At 31.2% G+C, this 19,765-nt stretch overlaps 1 non-coding gene across 1 annotated transcript; it reads right to left on the bottom strand.

The window, feature by feature from the left end:
* Positions 1 to 9,898: 9,898 nt before the first annotated feature.
* Positions 9,899 to 10,005, bottom strand: LOC139865066 (small nucleolar RNA R71). Its single transcript, XR_011764596.1, has one exon. It is a non-coding gene; the product is annotated as a small nucleolar RNA R71 (small nucleolar RNA).
* Positions 10,006 to 19,765: the final 9,760 nt, after the last annotated feature.

Raw genomic sequence — 19,765 nt, 5'->3', positions numbered from 1 at the left:
TATCATTTCCGAAGGAGGATCCCGGAATGATGGGGATATTCTTATATGCATATTGTGAATGTCGGTTACCAGGTGTTCAATCCATATGAATAATATTTTTGTCTCTATGCATGGGACGTATGTTTATGAGAAATGGAAATATGAAATCTTGTGGTCTATTAAAATTATGAAATGATTATTTATGTTAAACTAATGAACTCACCAACCTTTTGGTTGACACTTTAAAGCATGTTTATTCTCAGTTTTGAAAGAAATCTTCCGCTGTGAATTAGCTCATATTAGAGACATTACTTGGAGTTATTCATGGCATATTTCAAAAGACGTTGCATTCGAGTCGTTGAGTTCATCAAGATTATTATTAAGTCAATTATAGTTAGATGTATTATGAAATGGTATGCATGCCGTCAACTTTCGATGTAATGAAAGATTGTCTTTTCAAAAACGAATGCAATGTTTGTAAATGTATCATATAGAGGTCAAGTACCTCGCGATGTAATCAACTGTTGTGAATCGTTTATAATCGACATGGACTTCGTCTGGATGGATTAGGACGGGTCATCACAGTTGGTATCAGAGCGGTGGTCGTAGCGAACCAGGTCTTGCATTAGTGTGTCTAACTAGAAGTCGTTAGGATGCATTAGTGAGTCTGGACTTCGACCTGGTCTGCATGTCAAAAAGTTTTGCTTATCATTTCGTGTCAAAAATTACTTGTTTATCATCCTTAAAGTCTAGACACGTCTTACTACTGCTATTGCATAGACAGTGTATAGATAAATTCATATCTTAGTATATCTGTTGTTGTTACTTTGCCTGACAGCTTCCGTAGATTCCTCCGTAACTTATGGGATTTTAGTATATATTTGCATATGTAAATTATGTATTGCAAGGTACTAATCTACATCCTATAATCTATTTCTTATCGAAAATTCTTCATCTGATTGTACGGGATGAATCCTTCAACCAGTTCGAGTCCCTTAGATTCCGATAACTATTCCGATAGTTATTCCGACAGCTATTCCGACATAGAGTTTCACTCGAGCTCCGAAAGCAGTGTCACCGGAATGAATCAACCAATCAGCCATCCCCAATTCATCTGATGGTTTCGTAGTCGACTTAATCAATGGAGACGTGCAGAAGGCGATCCCTTCCACCAACCGAATTCACCGATTGGCGAAGAACCTGAAGCACTTACCGGCTAACCTATCTGAAACACCATTTTCAGCCTCATTTCCAGGGTAGCTCGTCACGATTATATTCTATCCACAATTCTAAACCTTATTCATTCACTCGTTCCTACCGACAATCATCCCGAAGTTATAAAAGTCAACGAGTTTCGCGCTCGAGTTATAGTCTTGGAAAAAAAAATGGTGCAAAATTTACCAGCTTCAGCAACATCAACATCATCAACAGTACCACCAGCAACAACATAAACCACAACAACACACGCCTCAACATCACAATCTATACCTCGAACTTAATCATCGTTCTACGTATCGTCGTACATCTATTATCTTCATTCTTCACGGCGATTATGTAATCTCTACAGTTTTAGAGATTTTTCATTCTAGTTTCAACTGAAAATCAAATGAGATTGATGTTATATTAACTCATTAAATCCATGATTACGTCTGAAGAAAATATATATGTATATATGTTTTCATAAAGATTGTAATTAAAATTTTTATTGTACAAACTGTTAATGGTGAAAATATTTTAACGGGTAGGTAATACCCGAGGAATATTTAGATTTCACATTAATATGTGATACTGTACATTCTTCAATTCAGATTCAACCATCATTAACTATACTACTTACATCCACCAATATACGTATCCGTTCACCAAAGAATAACTATTTTCATTCCAATTCAATTTCATATTTGGATTTTGACCTATCAGAATCCAACAAGTGGCATAATGAAGAAAACATTTGACAAAATAAAATTTGTTAGAAACAAACAAATTAACTATAAAAAATTCTATTAAGAATCTACACTAACAAAATCCTAGCTAACTGTTCCTAGCTAACTGTTAATTCCGTATTACATTTTAATTAACGCAATTTATTTATCGCAATTTAATTATCGCAATTTTATTTCTCGCAATTTTATTTATCGTCATTTAATTTCTGTTATTTACTTTACGCACTTTATTTATCGTCATTTAATTTCTGTTATTTATGTTACGCACTTTAAATATCGGGACACGTATACAAAGTTTTGACATATCATATCGACGCATTTATATATATTATTTGGAATAATCATAGACACTCTATATGCAGTAATGATCGAGTTCTCTATACATGGTTGAGGTTAATTCTATAATAATATATATAATTTGAGTTGTGATCGAGTCTGAGACATGTACACGGGTCACGATACGTATTAATTAATTCGAATATTGTATATTAAATTAAATATGAATTATTGGACTGTCAACTGTGGACTATCAACTATGGATTGCCGACATTGGACAATTAAAATGAATTAAAATATTGTTTATAACATATGAAACTAAACAATTCTTCAAGTTTGCCACTTGATTTCATCTTAAACCTCATTTGTATCTTGACGATTACAATCTGCGATTCAAACCTTTCATAATTCTTGAAAACACTTCAATCGATAGGATGAACCAACCGCACTTCATCTACGGAAGGAAAGATTTATGCATATAGTTATGCACCTGAAAAACTCTCGGAACCTGAGTAAACGTTTGACACATAGCTGTGCTAATTCCTTTAGCGTTATTATTACCGAAAATAACTTTGCAACTCATGTTCGAGATAGCCAATTTTGTCACAGCTCCAGCAAGTCAACTTCAACTTTTCGTTCGAAACAACCTTATTAACACCTTGATATATATGCGTGCTCATTTATTGTTACCAGTGAACCTTTTATATTCCACCATATTACCATCAGCGTTTAATCATCTAAAAACACAATTCTCCTAAAAACACCTCGAATTGATAACCGACGATTCAGATATGGCAGCATTAAATGCAGACGAAGCAATAAAATTGTAGAAGGTCTAAATGACCAAGAGTTTGATGATAAAGAATGGAGTGTTGCGAACGCTCGATATAAAATTTGGTACTGAAAAACGGATTGAGCTAACCATGAAGGAGACCAAGGACAAATACAAGGACCAAATCCTATATCCAAAGAATTCAGATAATTCTGTATCCACTGAAATCCTTAGAGAATATCTTGCTCTGTACTCATGTTAAAATCTTGCGGAAAATTTTACTTCATCAACCTTCGAACTTAGAAATTCCAAAATATCATCATAAATATCTTCGATATTTCTGAGGATATTTTCATAAATATTCTCGTTCGAAATTATATACCTCTTCGTGCTATCTGTAATACATTATACTGGAAAATTTCTGTAAAATCTAAGTATAAATTATGAATGAATTGTGGAGAAGTGTTGGGAATTGAAGCATGAGTTAGTATAATATAATGACGCTTGGTCAACGTGATTATATTACAGTAAGTCATGCTGAGTTTCTAATAGAACGTGATAAAGGGTCACAGATCATACCTTTATCGTGAACTATGTTACATAACTCTTTCATTCTACTTAACCTCTGAACATATCAAGAAAATATATTCTTGATAGTTCCATCCTCAGGGATTCTAGTAACTTGACAAATCAAATCGTACTAATGCATTCCTTTCTGGTTAGAACATTATAATCATTCAAAACTCTATATATACGAATTCTGGACCATTATTCGCTTGACTTGGGGTCGGGAAGAGAAAACAAGAGCATGGAGCTCCGAAAAATAAAGAAAAATATAAAGCCGATCACAAACACAGGAATTACAAACCGTGCATATCAATGTTTATCACAACATAAAGACACGGGAGAATTAAAAGCATTATAACCCCAAGGGCAAAGTAGAAGAAAACGGATTCCTCCGGTGGTAATTGGAAAAGGAAAATGATTGTTATGATAGTGAGGATAAGAACAAGAATCAGAACTGGATTACGCATTTTCACAATCTTTTGAATTTAGGAATTGAGTATAGAAGTGGTGGAAAATAATGGAACGGAAGAAGTTCATTTATAGTGGGGATACCAGATAAAGTAATCGAGACAGATGATCGCATTTAATTATAGAGATCTTAATTTCCATAAATCCCGAAGAATCAGATCTTATAGATTTTCAAGATTTTCTTTTAAATCCCTTGAATTCCGGAATTCAACCAAGACAACCTCAAAAGTTAAGATGTACCTTATTTTCTAAATTCAACAGTGCTTACGTCAAAAGATAAGACGAATCTCTATTTCTTTATTTCACTATTTAGTGATAGATTCATTCGTACACTTCGAGTTATTGAATTGTTTTATCCATATTACTCACTAATGATAAAATTCTATTTATCAGCTCATATTTGTCATGAAAGCATTCTTATTGTTAGCCATGACAACCACACTCAAATTTCGGGACGAAATTTCTTTAACGGGTAGGTACTGTGGCGACCCGTGAATTTTCGATCAAATTTAAACTTAATCTTTATATGATTTTGACACGATAAGCAAAGTCTGTAATAATGATGTTTCAAAAACTTTGAACTGTGTTCACGTAATCATTTGACCTTTGACTATGTCCGACGATTCACCAACAATTGTTTGTAGATAAATATGTATATAAATATAAATAATTTGAATTAATAAACTACACATTAATCAATTAAGAATTTGAAAATGCAAATTTATATTTAGAATTATTAAGTTGTTATCAAAATAAATATATGTATATATATATATATATATATATATATATAATCAATCTTTGAGTATTAAATATTTAGTGAAAATATATATACTACATAATCAATAATATGTAATAATAATATTTAATATAATAAGTTTAATTATAATTAAATTATAGTTATTATAGTAATATCATTGTTAAATTTTTACATCTAATTAGTATTATTATTAAAAATGAAAATGGACATATATAAATAAATTGATATATTATTAATAATAATAGTATTATAATTAGTATTATTATTTGCATTTCAATTGTATTATTATTAGCTTTATTATTATTATTAGTACTAATATTTAGAACATTAACAATAATAAATTTATGAACTACATATATCATCAAAAATATAAACAAGTATATATAAATATATATATGTATATATATATACATATAATATAGATATATAATTAAATACAAATACAGATTATATTTATACATAAATATATTTACAGTTAAATATAAATAAATACAGTTATCCAAAATTAAATATAAATATATTACGAAATTCAGTTTCAATCCATTTTCAATCTGTAGTGATTGATTCTCCTGTCTCCTAATTGATTCAAAGTCATAAGAGGTTCACCATATACCAACAAAAGTGGTTTACAATCACATTCAACTTCCATTATTTTTTTTTAAAATTTCGGTACCTGGTAAATTAAGCTGTTGACTACCATATACAAGAACAAATCAAACATCATCTAACATTCACTCATCACCTAACATTCACCCGATCACCTTCTTTATTCCTCTACAATTTCTTGTACTACTCGACACCAATCACAACCTACACATGAATAACTAAAAACCAAACATCCATATCTGCAAACTGCATTCTTTTACAACCACTAACCTGCAACAAGCATCGAAACCTGCTGCCTTTTTGTTCCTGCTTCAGTTCAGTTCGAAGACCCAACCAACGAAGATCACCTACAGACCAGCACCACCTTCCCTTTTCACACCATCATCAAAGTACCTGCAATAAGAATGCTGTTTTTGCTGTAAAACCATCATCACAACATCCTACAACCTCCTGCTGCTGCTACACTAAGAATTCTGTTTCTATTTCCTTTCATTCGTTAACTGCTGCAAAAATCAAATATATTACCAATGCCCTTTTCTTTCTGTTCGCCATTATTACTGCTGTAAGTACTACAGCTTTTACAGCTACAACTATATTTTATTTATCATATTTCCTGGCAAGATAAATCAATTTCACCTTCATTTTTCAATCAGAACCACAATCTTGCTACCACTATTGAAAACAACTATATTTGATCAAATCAAACAGATAGATTACACTACAATAAATCTGAATAAGTTGATTTAAAACTTACAATGAATGATGATGGTTAATAAAAATATTCAGTTATATAAATAGATAAATAAATAAAAAAAATACCAAATACCTAGTTGATTCATTACAGAACCGATTTCATGGTCGATTATTGTTTAATTGATAAAATCTTGAATATTATACGATGTGGTGCTTAAACTCTTCTTTCCAATTTAAACAGACATCAACCCAAACACCAAATGATACTTCGATTATCTGTGGTTGTTCGATAACTATGATGAGTAGGACTGATGAAGACGATGGAATGATGATGATGATGAACCAGTGATCTATGGAGCAGCGATGATGGTTGATTAATTGATTGATCTGTTAATAAATTGAAGAACCCTAAATCGTATTACCTCCCCTGCGTTTTCTCTCTGCTCTCTCTCTCGATCTGTTTTGGAAATCAAACAAAACGCGTATATGTATTTAGGTATAAATATGATTCTTATTATTATATTATTATTATTATTATTATTATTATTATTATTATTATTATTATTATTATTATTATTATTATTAAGTCAATTATAGTTAGATGTATTATGAAATGGTATGCATGCCGTCAACTTTCGATGTAATGAAAGATTGTCTTTTCAAAAACGAATGCAATGTTTGTAAATGTATCATATAGAGGTCAAGTACCTCGCGATGTAATCAACTATTGTGAATCGTTTATAATCGATATGGACTTCGTCCGGATAGATTAGGACGGGTCATCACATAAACAACTTTCGTAAAAGAACCAACCCTTCAATGTTACCAAAAGATGTCAGAAAAAAATTCTTTTTTACAAAAAATCAGCTTTCTTTTTTTTTCTCTCTTTTCTTCCTCAACGATAAAAGAGGCAACTTTCATAAAATGAACAACCCTTCAATGCTACTAAAAGATGCCAAAAAACATTCTTTTTTACAAAATAGATCAACTAACTTAAAAAAAAAAAACTAAAAGAAGCAACTTTCACAAAAGGAACAACCCTTCAATGTTAGATGTCGAAAAAAATTATTTTTTACAAAATAGATCAAGACTTTTTTTTTAACTCGCATTCAAAACGGAGGTCCCGGCGCGAAGCGAGAGCTCCACAACTAGTTAAAATTAAAAAACATAATTATAACTATGGGATAAGTCCACATGGATTGTACCATAAGTAATTGATACTACTCAAATTAGTCATAACTTTAGTCGTAATATCACGTCCTATTGTTGTTTATTTCGTATGTAAACATAGTATTTTCGTTTGTATTTCATATTATTGTAATATAGTCTAGAATCATTGTAAACTTGAAGAAATATGGAAGATTATGTATGATTCAACTCAGAGATCCAAACCAAGACCAGAAATCCAAGAAAAGTGAGGTGCGCTCAGTGCACCACTAAAGGTGCGCGCAGCGCACAATGCAAGATTTTGATCAGAAGTTTTCTTGGCCAAAACCAAAGTGCGCCAAGCTATGTGCGCGCCGCGCACAGTAGTGCGCTCAGCGCACCCCTCCGCGCACTTTTACCAGAAAAGCATATTTGAACGTGCGATGTCGAGCTGTAAAGAAAAAGTGAAGTAGGTGAATTTGCGCGCAGCGCACTCTCTTTGGTGCGCTTGGCGCACTCTCTTTGGTGCGCTTGGCGCACTCCACTTTTCAACCACTATTCAGCTTATTTAATTCCATTTCCAGCTTCATTTCAAGAGCATCAGTTTCCTTTCTGTTGAGAGACTAAAACATACGAATCAAAGTAATTCTTGGACTTATCAAAGTGCATCCAAGCACTCAAATCATTGAAGAATCAAGGATCATTCAAGAGCTTCATCCAAGATTACTCCTAAAAGGTCAATCTTGTATTTACAATGAATTCTATCTTTGTTACTGTTTTGTTTAAGTTTTCAAGCATGATTGTTGGCTAGTCCATTTTATGTTCATCTAGATAAATAACCGAAATGTTGAATGTTTACTATTGATTGATTGTTATTATGCACGATAGTTTGATGTTTGAATACAAGAACCATTCTTGTTAAGTTTAATCCTTTCGATTCAACTAGTTGATATGTTCATTTGATTAAGAAACATCATCTTGTTAAGTTAATGTATTGATTTACACCTAGTGACATATGTTTATCCGTCTTTTACCAAAAGGGATAAGTTGAGTTCAAATGGTTAATTTACATAAGAATGTAAGAACGACTCTTGTAGATACTTTGAAATAGCTTAATTAGTATGTGTAATTGTCTAGGAGAATGACCAATTCCTTAGAATCTGTTATACACACTTTCAACTACCTAGTTCCATTAATTAACATGTGTTAGTGATTTGCCTTATCTAGTGACATTTATAGGGATCTTATTATAACACTTAGTTAATTACTTGGGTTGGGTGAATTGAGCATTTAACCGGACCAAGGGAATGAACTAAGTTAAACCTTTAGTTGATATAGGAGTGGATCATGTACAACACACCATTGACTTGATCATTCTTCAAGTTTTCAAACTAGTTGAATTAGTTGATTACAAATAGGAGGTCTTAGATGACAAGAACACCACTTGCGTCGTGTAATCCCGTTTGAGTGTTTGCGCAAGACTACTCTTGGTGAACCAATTAATTAGTTCTCGTGCATAACCAATCAATCCGATCTTAATCCTAAATAACATTCAACATTAAGGGTAAAAAGTCTAGATGAGCATATTTCCTTAATTTGATATCAAAACTATCTTTTTACTTTCATAAACTTAAAATACCAAAAATATTGTCTTTTAATCTTATTCATCACTTGATTCGCCCATCGTAAAAGGGCAAACCAAAATATCTTGTAATTTATTATTTTATTAGTTAATCACAATTTAGTTTATAATCCTAATTTGACTTAGATATTGTCTTTGGAACGATACACGGATTTTACCATCTACTATACTACTACACGATCAAGTACACTTCCCGTTAGTGTGTAGTAATCTTTAATCGGTATTTTTTCATACTATTTCATACAACAATTCATATATCACATTTTGCACATCAAGTTTTTGGCACCGCTGTCGGGGACAGTTTTGTGTCAAAATAGAATTATTAACTAATTTGTGATTAAGTAGTTTCTTAATTCTTTTTAAATTATTAATAGTCTTTGATTTTTAGACTTATAGAATCGGTGCGTTTAATAATTTTGTTAGTTGTGTGATTGACAGATTTTAGATTGCATATGCCACATACCCGAAGTTCAGATTCTCCATTACTTAAACCGCTTATAGAACATGATAGAAAGCTTGGAAGAATTCCAAAAGAAGTACTTAAACTTTTTGAATCTTCATCAAAGCAAGAAACTTTTGATTTAGAATCAAGTACAACCAAGCCAAGATATTCTGAATTTGGTGAACCTGTTCATCCTCCGAATTTTGAAATGGAAGGAGAGGCAAGACCGGTGGTACCAAGACAATCAATGGCGGCAAAGATGAAGGCAACCCGAACCGGACAAGGAAGTGAAATTACTCAGACACCTGGTGAGGTAAAATTTGAAATAAAAGGACCTATTCTCCAAATGATTAACAACAGATGTCAATTTGGTGGTGGTCCGAATGAAGATGCAAACGAACATATTCATCTTTTTCAAGAGATATGTCTTCTATTCAAACTTCAACCGGACACTGATCAAGCCATATTTTTAAGACTTTTCCCATGGACACTCCACGGAAAATCACGGAGTTGGTTAGATTCATTGCCCGAGGCTACGATAGAAACTTGGGATGGTATGTTGGAAAAATTTCTTAAGAAATATTTTCCAGCTTCTAAGTTCGCGAGACTCCAACAAGAAATTACCCAATTTTGTCAAAAGTCGATGGAAACCTTGTATGAAGCATGGAATCGATTTTCCAAAATACTAAGAGGTTGTCCAAACCATGGTTTGGATACCTTCCAAAAAGTCCAAATCTTTTGTGATGACCCGAAAATTTCCGACTAAATTTAAACTTTATCTTTATATTATTCTGACACGATAAGCAATGTTTGTTAAGTTAAACCTCAAGGATTTTAAACTATGTTTATACATTCATTTAAACCTCGACCAAATTCCAATGATTCACGAACAATTAAATGAACATATATGAATATGTATGTATATGTGTATATGTTATAAATTGAAAATGTCAACAAAGTATTTAAACGTATAATGCTTTATATGAACGTATTTGTTTCAATATGATTATCGACGAAATTAAAAAAAATATATATTAAATGATTGAATTATCAGAAACATTGAATTATGATTACAAGTCTCTGTTGAGAGGTCCACTATGATTTGAGAAAATCTATTCCTCTTAACGATATTCGGAATAATTTGTAAAGCTATTTATAAATAAAAATAAAAAGTGTCATTTACGAAAGTTAGACAAAAGCTAGTGGAAAATTGGTTTCCATAATATTCTATTAATCTATTTTCAAACGTACAAAAACATTTTCAGTTTAAAAAGAACTTTATTATTAAAACGTATATAACTTTTATAAATATCTAGAATCACTTTTGACAACTCATTACTTAACCAGTATAATAAATATAATGATATTTATATTTTATTTCATTAAATATATATAACGATTTAAATTAATATTATATATATTTATACGCGTATTATACATACATAGTTTTTATACTTTTACTATACTTTAACTTTACCTTTACTTTACTTTTACTTTACTTTAACTTTAATAATTCACTTTAATAATTCATACTTTAATAATTCACTTTAATAATTCATACTTTAATAATTCACTTTAATAATTCATACTTTAATAATTCACTTTAATAATTCATACTTTAATAATTCACTTTAATAATTCATACTTTAATAATTCACTTTAATAATTCAAAAATCTATTATAAATAGAATTCAATAGGTTTCATTATTTCATAGAAACTTGAAAATATATTTCTCTAAACTCTCTCAATCGATTTACATATATATATATATATATATATATATATATATATATATATATATATATATATATATATATATATATATATATATATATATATATATATATATATATATATATATATTTGCTCTGTATTATTTCAAGATATTATTAGTATACATAAAATATTATGACGGAGTGATGTCCGAGTCATTTCAGAATAGTTTTTTGAATGAGTCGAAGCTAAGGAAATTATGGGTTATAGTTATGGAGGTGATGGGTATGGTTCATGGGTATGCTCGTGAGGTCAATCTAGTGTTTATCATCTCCGTTGCGTCTACGTACTTTCCTGCAATATTGAATCTCAATATTGATACGTGAGCACTCATAACTTAACTTTTATATATCAATAGCGTATCCCTGACTAGTGCTCGAGTATATAGGATTATGCATGCTTGTACATTCGATATTGTCCTTAGATAGGTTTGTTGAATTCTGAATTAGATACATATGCTACTGAGATAGGATATATGATATGCATGTCATTAGAAAGCTAGCGAAAATTATGAACTTTTCATTTAGATATCGAATGGTTTCGATGAACGGATTAGAAGTTATAGTCAACTGAATTTTAGTATTATTGTTAAAATGATTATTATTACTATCGTCGTTATTATTTTAATAGAAATATCATTGTTATTATAAAATATCATTATTACTATTATGTTAGTATTACCATTTTATCATAATACCATTTTTAGTAAATATAAATATTGTTATAGAATAATAATAATTATTATTACAAAATAATACAACTTTTACTTATTATTATTATTATTATGATCAATATTATTTTATCAAATAAATAGGGGATACAAAGATATTTTTCACCACGCGTAATATAATTACATTAATAATACTTACCACTATAGTTTTACGATATTAAGTGAACTTTATAAATTTTACTACTTAAGATATATAAAAGTATATATTATATATAAACGTTAATATAAATTTTTATTAATAAATGACTTTTATTATTATAAAATCTAATAAATATATTTAAATATATAAAACGACTATAGTTAAGTTATATAATAAACACGTATAAATTTTAGAAGTCATTTTGGGTCAAGTTGACTTTTGTTGACTTTTGCATATTAGTCTCGAGCATTAGGATTGTGGTACACTATGACTTGACCAAAAATTGTTAGACAAATATTGGCCAACATATAAATATATATAATTAATATAGGTTTGTGAATCCGAGGCCAACCTTGCACTTGTTAAATGACGTTATATGTATTTTTACTACGAAATACAGTATGGTGAGTTTTCATAGCTCCCTTTTTAAATGCTTTTGCATTATATATTTTTGGGCTGAGAATACATGCATATTTTATAACTGTTTTACGAAATAGGCACAAGTACTAAAACTAATTCTACATGGGTTTAAACCAGAAATATCCCCTTAGCTTGGTAACTATAACTACTGGTGTATGACTGGTAGGCGCGAATCCTAAAGATAGATCTATTAGGCCTGACAAACCCCATCCTGACTATGGGATGCTTTAGTACTTCGAGGTTTATATAACACACCTGATTCGGTGTACTTTCAGAGGGTAAAACATGAACGTTAAGGCTTGTTACCGAGTGCCTACAACTTATAGAATACTTTTATACACTTGCGAGTGTACATATATTTATAAACGAAAATCTTGTGGTCTATTAATATATTGAAATGATTGTTATGATAAACCTATGAACTCACCAACCTTTTGGTTGACACTTTAAAGCATGTTTATTCTCAGGTATTAAAGAAATCTTCCGCTGTGTATTAGCTCATTTTAAGGATATTACTTGGAGTCATTCATGGCATATTTTGAAAGACATTGTATTCGAGTCATTGAGTTCATCAAGATTATTATTATGTCAATTATAGTTGGATGTATTATCAAATGCTGTGCATGCCGTCAACTTTCATTGTAAAGAAAGTTTGTCTTTTAAAAACGAATGCAATGTTTGTAAAATGTATCATATAGAGGTCAAATACCTCGCGATGTAATCAACTATTGTGAATCGTTTATAATATATATGAACGGGTTGTAGTGACCCGAACTTTTCCATGTTTATATATATTAATTGAGATTGATATTTACATGATTAAATGTTTCCAACATGTTAAGCAATCAAACTTGTTAATACTTGATTAATTGAAATAGGTTTCATATAGACAATTGACTACCCGAGTTGACCGATGATTCACGAATGTTAAAACTTGTAAAAACTATATGATGACATATATATGGTTATATATATAGTTAACATGATATTATGATAAGTAAACATATCATTATGTATATTAACAATGAACTACATATGTAAAAACAAGACTACTAACTTAATGATTTTGAAACGAGACATATATGTAACGATTATCGTTGTAACGACATTTAATGTATATATATCATATTAAGAGATATTCGTACTTCATAATATCATGATAATATAATAATTTAAAATCTCTTTTGATATTATAAACATTGGGTTAATAACATTTAACAAGATCGTTAACCTAAAGGTTTCAAAACAACATTTACATGTAACGACTAACGATGACTTAACGACTCAGTTAAAATGTATATACATGTAGTGTTTTAATATGTATTCATACACTTTTGAAAGACTTCAAGACACTTATCAAAATACTTCTACTTAACAAAAATGCTTACAATTACATCCTCGTTCAGTTTCATCAACAATTCTACTCGTATGCACCCGTATTCGTACTCGTACAATACACAGCTTTTAGATGTATGTACTATTGGTATATACACTCTAATGATCAGCTCTTAGCAGCCCATGTGAGTCACCTAACACATGTGGGAACCATCATTTGGCAACTAGCATGAAATATCTCATAAAATTACAAAAATATGAGTAATCATTCATGACTTATTTACATGAAAACAAAATTACATATCCTTTATATCTAATCCATACACCAACGACCAAAAACACCTACAAACACTTTCATTCTTCAATTTTCTTCATCTAATTGATCTCTCTCAAGTTCTATCTTCAAGTTCTAAGTGTTCTTCATAAATTCCAAAAGTTCTAGTTTCATAAAATCAAGAATACTTTCAAGTTTGCTAGCTCACTTCCAATCTTGTAAGGTGATCATCCAACCTCAAGAAATCTTTGTTTCTTACAGTAGGTTATCATTCTAATACAAGGTAATAATCATATTCAAACTTTGGTTCAATTTCTAAAACTATAACAATCTTATTTCAAGTGATGATCTTACTTGAACTTGTTTTCGTGTCATGATTTTGCTTCAAGAACTTCGAGCCATCCAAGGATCCATTGAAGCTAGATCCATTTTTCTCTTTTCCAGTAGGTTTATCCAAGGAACTTAAGGTAGTAATGATGTTCATAACATCATTCGATTCATACATATAAAGCTATCTTATTCGAAGGTTTAAACTTGTAATCACTAGAACATAGTTTAGTTAATTCTAAACTTGTTCGCAAACAAAAGTTAATCCTTCTAACTTTACTTTTAAAATCAACTAAACACATGTTCTATATCTATATGATATGCTAACTTAATGATTTAAAACCTGGAAACACGAAAAACACCGTAAAACCGGATTTACGCCGTCGTAGTAACACCGCGGGCTGTTTTGGGTTAGTTAATTAAAAACTATGATAAACTTTGATTTAAAAGTTGTTATTCTGAGAAAATGATTTTTATTATGAACATGAAACTATATCCAAAAATTATGGTTAAACTCAAAGTGGAAGTATGTTTTCTAAAATGGTCATCTAGACGTCGTTCTTTCGACTGAAATGACTACCTTTACAAAAACGACTTGTAACTTATTTTTTCGACTATAAACCTATACTTTTTCTGTTTAGATTCATAAAATAGAGTTCAATATGAAACCATAGCAATTTGATTCACTCAAAACGGATTTAAAATGAAGAAGTTATGGGTAAAACAAGATTGGATAATTTTTCTCATTTTAGCTACGTGAAAATTGGTAACAAATCTATTCCAACCATAACTTAATCAACTTGTATTGTATATTATGTAATCTTGAGATACCATAGACACGTATACAATGTTTCGACCTATCATGTCGACACATCTATATATATTTCGGAACAACCATAGACACTCTATATGTGAATGTTGGAGTTAGCTATACAGGGTTGAGGTTGATTCCAAAATATATATAGTTTGAGTTGTGATCAATACTGAGATACGTATACACTGGGTCGTGGATTGATTCAAGATAATATTTATCGATTTATTTCTGTACATCTAACTGTGGACAACTAGTTGTAGGTTACTAACGAGGACAGCTGACTTAATAAACTTAAAACATCAAAATATATTAAAAGTGTTGTAAATATATTTTGAACATACTTTGATATATATGTATATATTGTTATAGGTTCGTGAATCAACCAGTGGCCAAGTCTTACTTCCCGACGAAGTAAAAATCTGTGACAGTGAGTTATAGTCCCACTTTTAAAATCTAATATTTTTGGGATGAGAATACATGCAGGTTTTATAAATGATTTACAAAATAGACACAAGTACGTGAAACTACATTCTATGGTTGAATTATCGAAATCGAATATGCCCCTTTTTATTAAGTCTGGTAATCTAAGAATTAGGGAACAGACACCCTAATTGACGCGAATCCTAAAGATAGATCTATCGGGCCCAACAAGCCCCATCCAAAGTACCGGATGCTTTAGTACTTCGAAATTTATATCATATCCGAAGGGTGTCCTGGAATGATGGGGATATTCTTATATATGCATCTTGTTAATGTCGATTACCAGGTGTTCACCTTATGAATGATTTTTATCTCTATGTATGGGATGTGTATTGAAATATGAAATCTTGTGGTCTATTATTATGATTTGATATATATAGGTTAAACCTATAACTCACCACCATTTTTGTTGACGTTTTAAGCATGTTTATTCTCAGGTGATTATTAAGAGCTTCCGCTGTTGCATACTTAAATAAGGACGAGATTTGGAGTCCATGCTTGTATGATATTGTGTAAAAACTGCATTCAAGAAACTTATTTTGTTGTAACATATTTGTATTGTAAACCATTATATAATGGTCGTGTGTAAACAGGATATTTAGATTATCATTATTTGATAATCTACGTAAAGCTTTTTAAACCTTTATTGATGAAATAAAGGTTATGGTTTGTTTTAAAATGAATGCAGTCTTTGAAAAACGTCTCATATAGAGGTCAAAACCTCGCAACGAAATCAATTAATATGGAACGTTTTTAATCAATAAGAACGGGACATTTCACGGGTCATTTCAGTTGGTATCAGAGCGGTGGTCTTAGCGAACCAGGTCTGCATTAGTGTGTCTAACTGATAGTCGTTAGGATGCATTAGTGAGCCTGGACTTCGACCGTGTCTGCATGTCAAAAGTTTTGCTTATCATTTTTGTGAGAATTGCCTGCTTATCATTCTTAGTCTAGACACGTCTTACTGCATTGATTGCATAAATAGTGTATAGACAAAATACATATCTTAGCGTATCTGCTAATCCATATCTTAGCGTATCTATTACTGTAAACTTTGCCTGACATATCACGTAAATTCCTCCGTAATCTACGAAATCTTTTGCGCTATATATATAGATATTCTATGTAATTAGAATACCACCCGATAGCCGAAAAATCATTTCATATCGAAAAATCCTTTATTCAATCGAACGAAATGGAATTCGTCATTAGTTCAAGTCCCTCGAATTCCGATATGAAATCCCACTCAACCTCCGAAAGCAGTGTGACCGGAATGGATCAACCAATTAGCCATCATCTATTCTAGATGAATTGGGGATAGGTTCGTAGCCTCCTCAATAATTGGAGACAAGAAGAAGATGATCCCTTCCATCCACCACATTGCCCTCTTGGCGATGAACCTGAAGCACTTACCGGCGAACCGGTCCGAAACACCATTTTCTCTCTCATTTCCAGAGTATCTCGTCACGATTATATACTACATTAAATTCTAGATTTTATTTATCCGCTCGTCCGAACCGACAATCACCCCGGTGTAATAGAAGAAGTCAACGAGCTTCGTGCTCGAGTAGTGGCTTTAGAGAATATGGTGCGAGGGTTACAAACACCAACAAATAACGAAGTATTAATTCATAATTTCAATTTTATTGAATAAATACTCCGTAAAAGTTATGTAATTTCTAAAGTCTTTAGGGATTATTCAGTTCTAGTTTCAACCGTAAATCAAATGAGTTTAATTTAATATTAACTCATTAAATCTATGTTACATCTGAAGAAAATATGCACATATATATTTTCATAAAGACTGTAATAATATCCTGTTGTACAAAATATTAATTGTGAAATTTTTTTAACGGGTAGGTAATACCCGAGAGATATATAAATTCAAAATTAATATGTTACATTTTTCGAATCTGATTAAGCAAATCATCAACTATACTCCCAAAATCTCACAACAATATACATTCTTGTATAGTAATCAAAACAACCATTCTCACCCAAATTTGATTACGCATTCTGATTTTGACAAATCAAAATCCAAGTCATGATTTAACAGAAGACATCACTCTTAGATTCCTACATATTTCAAAGCTATACTTTGGCTTCAAAACTGTGTTAGAACATCATATGTATATTAACGATTACAAACTGTGTTCAAACTCTCCGAAGTTTTCGAAGACACTTCAAACAATGAACAATCGAGATGATGATCCAACCACATATTACCCACATTTATGTACCTAAAAAGCTCTCGAAGCCAAAGTCATAGTTCGACGCGTATCCGTGTCAGACCCTTTGGCATTTATTAGTTAAAATGACTTTTCAATTCCTTTTCAAAGTAGACAGTTTTGTCACAGCTCCAGCAAGTCAACTTCGACTTTTCAGTCGGACTAGTCTTATTATAACCTCGATAGATACGTTGCCCTTTCGTCATCGTTACTGGGGACCTTTCATATCTCGCCACCTTAGCAATAAACTTACCAACAACTTCAATTATCTTTGACTTTTCAAAAAATCATTATATTTATTGAAATCACATCATTTACTCATTCGCATCTTGTAACGAGAATTGTCATACGAATCATCGGAAAACAGTAACCAGTATTTTGAAATCTCGCAGCATGTCTACGCCAACAGTTATATGTGTACGTAAAACGTATATCTCCTGGACTTACATACTTTGAATGTGAAGTTCTGAAAAATATTTTGAACTGCAAACTAGTTCTTGAAATGCTGACGAAGCATCAAAAACTGTAAACGATCTTAACAGTAAAAAAGTTTGATGACAAAGAATAGTAAGGTGGTAAAGCTGAGAAAAAGAGAAGGTTTGGAACTGGAAAACGGATTGAACAGACTATGAAGGAGGCTGTGGACAAATCACAAAGACTAAATCTGCCTTCAAAGAATCCAAATGATTCAGTGCCTGCTAAAGTCATTAACGAATACCTTACTCTTTATCTGAAGTCATTTATCTCTTTGCGCTATCAGTGTTACATCATATAAGAAACTATTAGTTTCTATATTCTATAAACTTTCGAGTTTAAATTATGAATGTTTTGAAGTAGTGTTGGGAACTGAAGCATGAGTTAGTATAATATAATGACACTTGATCAACGTGATTATATTACAGTAAGTCATGCTGAGTTTCTAATGGGACATGACGATTCACAGACCATGCCGTCATCATGTTCCATGTTACACGACTCTTGTATTCTATTTAATCTCTAAAAATATCAAGAATATATTTTCTTGATGATTCGGTCTTTTCAGGGTATTCTGGTAAATTAATAATCAAGATCGTGCCATTACCATTTCCTTCTTAGAACATTAACTATGTTCATTCTGAAATTCATATCTGCGAATACTGGACCATTACAAACGTTGCTTAATCGCAAGAAGAAGAAACGAAAGGACAAAACTCCAAAATAGAAATTGGAGTATAAATCGTAGCAAATAGAAGGGAGCATTAACTGTGGATGTCAATGATTATAGAAGACAAAAGCAGGGGCTTTGAAATATAAGGGAAGATATAAAACCCAACAACCACCCAAAAATTATAAACCGTATATATCGATGCATATAGCAATATAAAGACACGGAAGAACTAAAAACACTATAAAACCGAGAGTATAGTAGAAGTAAATAGATTCTTCCGGAGGCAGATGAAAAAGAAGAACGACAGATATGAAAGTGAGGAGTATATCGAGAATCAGTACTGGATGAAGCATATTGACAAATACTTTAAAATATGAGTTGAGGGAGAGAGAATAGAAGGTGTGAGTTGTAAGAAAATGAAGGAGGTGGATTTATAATGAAATACCCGACAGAGAAATCAAGATGGATTATCGTATTAATTCGAAGAGAATCATAATCTCCTTAATCACCGAAGCATCAAATCCAACATAGATTACAAAGATTTTCTTTAAATTCGGAGATCAATTGTGATGATGTCAAAAAAGATATGATGAATCACTATAATCTTATTTCCTTCATTTACGATAACTTCCCTCATACGCTTCGAGTAATCGAATTATTTTATCCATACTTCTTAGACATGATAAAACTTCATAATCGTTATGTCATAATAACATTCTCATTGTTAGCCATAATGACCTCTATCAAATTTCGGGGATGAAATTTCTTTAACGGGTAGGTACTGTGACGACCCGAAAATTTCC

Source organism: Rutidosis leptorrhynchoides, chromosome 8 (genome assembly GCF_046630445.1).
Source record: "Rutidosis leptorrhynchoides isolate AG116_Rl617_1_P2 chromosome 8, CSIRO_AGI_Rlap_v1, whole genome shotgun sequence".
Taxonomy (NCBI): domain Eukaryota; kingdom Viridiplantae; phylum Streptophyta; class Magnoliopsida; order Asterales; family Asteraceae; genus Rutidosis; species Rutidosis leptorrhynchoides.
This window is presented reverse-complemented; position numbering and strand designations above follow the sequence as displayed.